The 7,606-nt window shown below is 37.5% G+C and overlaps 1 long non-coding RNA gene across 2 annotated transcripts; it reads left to right on the top strand.

Moving 5' to 3' along the window:
* Window positions 1-2,802: 2,802 nt before the first annotated feature.
* LOC139079114 (uncharacterized) lies at window positions 2,803-5,976 on the top strand. Of its 2 annotated transcripts, XR_011532427.1 has the most exons (3): window positions 2,803-3,195; window positions 4,009-4,184; window positions 5,406-5,976. It is a non-coding gene; the product is annotated as an uncharacterized lncRNA (long non-coding RNA). The 2 variants fall into 2 exon arrangements; XR_011532426.1 differs by lacking the exon at window positions 2,803-3,195 and having other exon boundaries at window positions 3,827-4,184.
* The last annotated feature ends 1,630 nt before the right edge of the window (window positions 5,977-7,606 follow it).

Below are 7,606 nucleotides of genomic sequence, written 5' to 3'. Positions count from 1 at the left end.
TGCTGTGGTAGGCATCCCATGTATAAAGTGGAGGAAGATGGGCATGGATGTTAGCTCAGGGCCAGTCTTCCTCTGGAAAAAAAAAAAAAAAAACACCTCTGGCAGCTGTGTGGAGTGTAGGTTACAGGAGGCAGAGACTGGAGGCTAGAGGAGAGACTATTTCAGATTGTTACAGTTATTTGAGTGAAAGATGATAAAGGATCTGGTTTAGGGTAGTGCTGGTCAGAATGTTAGGAGATTAAATCAGTAGGGCTAAAACAAAAAAGAAATTATTGATAAATTTGACTATGTAAAAATCAAATGCTTCAGCAAAAACATCATAAAATTAAGTTTGAAAAGCAAGGGACATACTGGAAAAAAATTGTGATATGTGAATAATGTGAAAGATAGGAGGGTTGATATCCCTAATTTACAAAGAAGTCTTATGAATCAATAAGAAAAAAGCATCCGAATATAAAAATGGATGCAGCAATTCACCAAAGAATATAAATGGCCTAAAAAATGTTAAAACTTCACCAACGATAAAAAAATAGAAATAAAAACATGATAGCTATTTTTCATTATCAAATTAGTAAAGAAGATCTCATAATAGCACATATATATGTACAAAGTATTAGTATCAGTGCTTGTCAGTTACAGTCAAAATTGAAAAGAATACTTATTTCCTTCAATCAAAGATTTGTTAAATTATGACATATCTCTTCAATGGAATATTATGCAACCATTAAAAATGATTGTGTATATCTATATTTATTGAGATAGTGAAAATAGGTTATTAAGTGAAAATAGAAGGTTACCAAAAGCCTTGCATAACATGCCTCACTTTCTGCAAAACTGGCTGTAAGTGTGTGTAGGAATGTGCATGTGTATATAGAGAGGTACCTATGAGGCTTTTCAACAAAATATTAAAAGCAATGTTTTGGGTTTTTTTTTTTTTTTTTTTTTTTTGGTGAGGAAGATTGGCCCTGAACTAATATCTGTTGCCAATCTTCCTCTTTTTGCTTGAGGAAGATTGGTCCTGAGCTAACATCTGTGCCAATCTTCCTCTATTCTGTATGTGGGATACTGCCACAGCATGGCTTGATGAGCAGTGTGTAGGTCCACACCTGGGATCCAAACCCATGAACCCCAGGTGGTCAAAGCAGAGCACACGAACTTAACCACTATGCCATGGGGCCAACCTCTAAAACAGTACTTTTTTCTGGTTGGTAGAATTGGAAATGAATTTTACTTTTTCTCTGTATCTTTCTATGTTGCTTCAAAATTTTAAAAATACGTGCATTATTTATGAAATTTTTGAGTAAATAAAAATATTATTTTGGGGGAAAAAACAGCAAGTGTTTTTATCTCTTAGAGTAAAAAATGGGGGGACTTGATGATCAGTTGTATGTGGGGAGTGAGAGAGAAGGGTTGGACAAGCCTGACTTCCAGCTCTCTCTTCCCTGTGATTCTCTGGCACCCGATGAAAGGCAACCCTCCTCCCAGTTGCTTACCCTTTTCCCCTGTTGTCGTTCATTCTGCTTTGTAACTTCTCATCTCAGACTCTGCTCCTCCTGACTGCATGATGGCTCCATTGTTAACCCCTCTGCTTCCTCTGCCTTGTTTCAGAATACTCTTTCCATCTCCTTTCCTTAACTGAGTGGCAGGAAATTAGAGATGAGAGATGTCATTGGAAATGACCAGCCCAATTATTCTCAGGTTGGCACAGGCTGTTTTGATGCCAGCACTTGTTGAGGGTCCCAGTTTGGTGTCAGAGGAGATGGACGGAATACCTACCAAGTTTATGAGGGGCCCAGAACTGGGTGGCTCTGTCTCATGGTGTTCAATGTAATGATGAGGCCCAGAGATAGGATAAGGGTTCCCAGTGGGTTGCAAAGTTCAGTGAGGGACAGAGAAGCACCTGGACTGACTGTTCAGAGCAGGAGCCAGAGGTTAGGTAGTGGAAGCAATGGCCAGTCCTGGTCAACAATTTAAGGGGAACTGCCAACTCATTCTTTTACTGCATGGCAGTTTTGCCTTGTAAACAGTTTTTTAAAGAAGCCAAGTTTTTCAGATGCAAGTCTAAATGCTGTCTGTGTAAATGTACACATTAAAATAAGCGCTCTTCACCTGTCAAGAAACATCAAAGATTGAAGTCAGGGATGTGTCGGCTTCTTGAATCTTATTCTCTAAGGCCACCGCTCCCCAGACACTGTCTGCCTTTCTTGTCGTCATTCAGATCTTTGCCATTTGAGGCTGACTCATTGCAGCCTTCAAGGGCCAGGGCATTTCTTAGTATGCACTGAACTCACGCCAAACTATTGTTTCACACTATTATTGTCTAAAAGACAGTGTGTACTAGAAATGTGAAACAGGAAATGTCCATCTGACCTTATTACGATAGAAGAAAATTTTCCAGAGTCCATATGCTGATGTAATTATTTTAAGAACTTTTTTTTTTTAAGTGTTTAGCAGTCAGATCTTTGGAACAATTTTCTTTGCTGTCATGAGCATAGCACGTAGCATATTATCATCTTTTAGAGGGGTAGAGCCCTGTAATTGGCACAGTAGACTTTTATATTATTTTCAAATTAAGTTTTAAGGAATTCTCTTTATTTGCTAAGTTTGTATGTGTGTGAAGCATATATATTTGAATGTCTGAATTTCTTTGGAAGATCCTTGATTTATTTCACACAGAAATTTTGTGCTCCGTTCTCAAATCTATGACGTATGCCCTATGTTCCAGTACTTTGCTTTGTACAATTTCCTGTAAACAGCTGTAGGCAACTTCAATATACGCTGGCTGGTTGGTTCAGTGTTCTTGCAGTACTTACAATGGACATTTCTGAGCATAACTAATCTCTTTTTTTTTTTATTTTGGTCCTATTCGCATCAGCACCAATCCAGTGCTTTGAAATGAATTCAAATACTGTGCTCTCTGAAGGGATGAGGATTAAAGCTTAAGCTGGGTCCAGGGATGAGGTGAGAGGAAAAAACCCTCACAAATCCGATGCTTTTTTTCCTCCTAAGAAGTGAAAAGCAATGAGCTGTATTATATAAAAGAAAGGAAACGGTAATTATGAACTTTTTCCCTACTACTGTCCACTGTCTTTGGTTTAGAGCAAAGCAGAAGCCAATCAGCTATTTAGCTCTCTAGCATATTTCCGTGTGAGATTTGATTTATATGAGCATCAAGAAGTAGAGATCTTAATTCAGGTATGACCGTGTCTTTTTTTCTCTTTCATTTATTGTAAGTAGTTTCATGTTTTTGTTTTATATTTGTTTGAGTCCATGATCTTTTTTCATCCTATGTCCTATGGATCTGACCAACTCCATTTCATTCCATGTTTCAGTTCCTCTTTTTCTCCAAATAGCTCTACAGGATCCTAGAAATTCTTTTCTCCAGTTAAAACGTTATCACCAGAAGCATTATTTCTAATGTCAATATGAGCTTCTTTCTTGTAGCACGCTCTGTGCAGGGTGAATTCTTAAGTGTAGCTGTAGAGAATGAATGATTGGTATTCAGCCATGTTTGCCTATGTCTTTCCACAACCAAAAACAATTAGGTGAAAAGGGAAAAATTCAATTAGTTATTCTTTTGTCTGCCTGATCCCAAACAACTTCTATGAATATTTGGGAAATACTCTTAAGTTGAACTCACTGTGTGTATATGTTTTATGTACATTGATGGTTAAGTTTTCATTATGTAGCTATGCAGTAAAAAGTTTTCAGTGACAAACAATTTCATTTTCTAAAAAAATAGCTATTTCAGAAACAAATGAGGTCAATGGGCATCTTGTTTTAGGGGGGCTACTGGAGACATTGGAGTAAGAGGAAGTCCCGTGTCAGAGGGCTCTGTGCACATTTCCCTGAAATACCTCAGCTAAGTGTAAATGTAATCTGTTATTTTAACCAATCATAGCAGTTGCATTTTGCCCTTTCTTACATTAAATTATAAAATCAATAACTTACAAATACGGCAAATCTTTATTTTTCAAAGATTCCTCTTCCTCCTCCTCCTTTCCAAAGGTTGCATTTCATCCTTTCCAAAGACCTCAAAAGCTACTAGATTATCATTAAAAAAATAAATACATTTTCAAAGGCCATTAGCCCGAGGGGAGGTCCTGAGTCGTCCAAAGGTTCTCCAGCGGGCAAACAAGAAAGACAGCACTCCTGCCCCGATCCGTACACACTGGAGCATCCAGGTAAGTCAGGGAAACACATTAAGGGCACCCGGTGAAGAATGAAATGGTAAATATAATGCAATGTACTTCTGTGCCTCAAATTGAAGCTTCATATTCTGCTTGAATATTTTTAGAGAAAAAAATAATGTTATTTATTTTTCAGAATGGGGTATGATTGCTATACCAAAATCTACAAAATGTGAAATAGTAAAGGAAAACTATCAGATGAGAACAATTATTTTTATTCCAAAGATATAGGTAATAAATGTGAATAGATATATTCATGAAATAAACATGGAAGGCTATATAAGAAACTAGAAACTCTGGTTGCCTTTGAGAAAAAGAATTGAGAGCCTGGGGGTCAAAGATACTTTGTAGAGTTTATGCTATTATAGTATTTGAATTTCTTTCCTTGAACATGTATAGTTTAAAAAAAAAAAAAAAAAGAACGAGAAATGCTGTATAAGTGCAAATATTTTTGTTGCAGGTCTTTATTTCCATAAAACTGTAAGTGGCTGGTTTGTGGATTCTATGCTACAGCTAGGATATCCCTTGATTTTGTTTCTCTCACAGCACTAGCTCATGTTTATAAACTCTTTAGAACTCCCAAATGATTTCACATACATTATTTAATGAGTAAGACTGCAAAACTATGACTTTGGCTGTCCTAGTTTTGTTGTCTTTATATATGATATCATATTGAATTGCAGTGGGCTTTTTTCCATCACACCACACACAAAAAAATATGAAGCCAGGACATGTAAGTTTCTTCGGTAGTTCCTAATGAATGTCCATTTGATACTTTAATACTTTTCTTCCTTAAGTATTAGACCAAGCAGTAACAGAATAATAAGGCTCAAGTTTTCAGAACAGAGACAATTATGATACTCAGCTGTTTACCCTGATAGCCATATGGAGTTTCATCACAATTCTGTTTGATGTCACCTTTGTCTTATCCCTTTCTGCCCAAGCCAGAGTGTTCAATAGCTGAGTCTCAGAGTAAGTTAAAACACCAGTCAAAGTTAAACAGAGAGTGTGGGAAGGGAGTGGGCCTACAGGCATTATGAGATTTGTCCCTCCTAGTTTACCGCAAACTCTCCTCTGCTGAGCGATAGGTACCACTGCTTTTCATGGAAATGGAATAGAGGACATGATAAGAAAAAAGACTGCTGTCTTTCTTTGTATTTGGTTTAGTGGGTTTACAGACATACGTCAGTTCTCCTTTCTCATTAATGCTCGTAGGGCTGAATTTCTTTCCAATGGAAGTTGTTATTTGAATCTAGAAGTGTTGCTAAAATGGATTCATCAAGCCATTTTTTAGTGGAAAGGGCTTCATGGATGACGACCTGCTGGAAGTTGGCCGACAGCTGAAAGGAAGAACGACCCTGTTCAGTCCTGCTCATTATGCCTGCCAGAGATCAAGAACACCTTGACCAATCAGGAGAGGGGATCTTCATACAAGGAAAGGGGACTTTTGTACAAGGAGAGGGGACCTTTATTCACCTTCCTGTACTCTTTCTTCCAAGCTAGTTTTTAACTTCAGGAAAGTATCACTCTTCTGTGGCTGCTTAATATTTAATTGGCTATGTAATGTGGCTATGTAATATTTAAATGTAGCCAAGTTTTTAGGGATGAAGGTCTCTGACTCTGCCCCTCACCACACTTGGGACCTTAGGAAAGTTATTTAACTTCTTTAACCATCATTTGTAAACTATGTTTGTTGGAAAGAATAATTCTGTTTTTAATGTATAAAGTACATAGTATGGGACCTATAATATAAGAGGTGTTCAATAAAAAGTTATTGTTATCGTTACTAAGATTTTTTTATACTTAACCACATAGAAATGTCATGTTGTCTGATTTGTTCACTGCTGTATCCCCTGGGCCAGTGCCTGATGTTTAGTAGATACTACTAAATAAATGCTAAATTGCTACTCAATAAATATTTGTCTGAATGAAGGCATGAGGGAATGAATGAATGCATTCAAGAAAATGGGTTTCTCACCGTATATGGTATGAAAGCATACTGCGCAGGGAGTCCAGAATCTTGGATTCTGGCTCTGACTGGGCCTTCTGCAAACTGGTCTCCTATGTGGACTAAATTTTTCCACCTCTGAGCCTTATTTTCCTAATCTTTAAAACCTATCTTGCAGAGCTGTAACAGTCTTCAAATATAAGGTTATTTGGGGGAGAGCAATCCCATGTTTATACATAGGAGGAATTTAATTGCTCCTTACCCCCCATGTACTCACAATCAAGGGTTTATGTCAACTTTACCTCAGGAAAATTAGGTTCTATACGGAATAGATTTTTTAAAAAATTGTCATTGAAATAAATTCCCAATTAGGAGAATATTTTATCTAGAGATGGGAAGCAATGAAGAGACTAATAGAATTAGGGTCCACCTTCTTTTAGGGTGTATGCAAAGGAAATGGGGAAGGACATCAGCTGCCGCCTTTCTGTCCTTGCCCTCAGGTTAGTGTTTGAGTTAAGGAACAAGAAATGAAACAGGGGCTGGCCCCATGGCCGAGTACTTAAGCTCATGTGCTCCGCTTCAGCAGCCCGGGGCTTTGCCAGTTCGGATCCTGGGTGCCAACCTACACACCTCTCATCAGGCCATGCTGAGGCAGTGTCCCACATAGTGGAGCCAGAGGGACCTACAACTAGAGTATACAACCATGTCCTGGGGGCTTTGGAGAGAAGAAGGAAAAAAAAAGAAAGAAGATTGGCAACAGATGTTAGCTCAGGTGCCGATCTTTAAAAAAAAAAAAGAAATGAAACAGACTTTGCATTTTTCATGTTTAGCCAAGCTCTTCTGGTTTGCATAGTCATAATACAATTCAGGGGCTGCCCCGTGGCCAAGTTGTTAAGTTCACACACTCCACTTTAGCAGCCAGGATTTGCCAGTTCAAATCCTGGGCATGTACCTAGTACTGCTCATCAAGCCATGCTGTGGTGGCATCTCACCTAGAAGAACTAGAATTACCTACAACTAGGATCTACAACTATGTACTGGGGCTTTGGGAAGGAAAAAGAAAAAAAGGAAGATTGGCAACAAATGTTAGCTTAGGGCCAATCTTCCTCACTAAAAAAAAAGAAAACAATTAATAATAATAATAATATAATTCAAATAACCATTTTTGAAGTTTTAATATTCAGTGTCCTAACTTTGTCTCAGCTAGGAAAAATGAATAGCTGATGTTTTGTACTTTGTATTTGTAAATACATGACAATGTGGAGACCAGTGAATTCCCTAAAGCCTTTAAATATTTTAAACGTGTATCTACTAAACTGTTTTATAGCTTTCTAGGATTTTTTAAAAATATTTTTCACATCCAATAAGATGATAAGACAATATAGTAAAACCATATTGGTTTAAATTCCCTTGATTGTATTTTCTAATGACTACTCTCAAGATTTCTCTTATGTGTTGATCACTTGTT

This window comes from Equus przewalskii, chromosome 24 (genome assembly GCF_037783145.1).
Source record: "Equus przewalskii isolate Varuska chromosome 24, EquPr2, whole genome shotgun sequence".
Lineage (NCBI taxonomy): Eukaryota > Metazoa > Chordata > Mammalia > Perissodactyla > Equidae > Equus > Equus przewalskii.
This window is presented reverse-complemented; position numbering and strand designations above follow the sequence as displayed.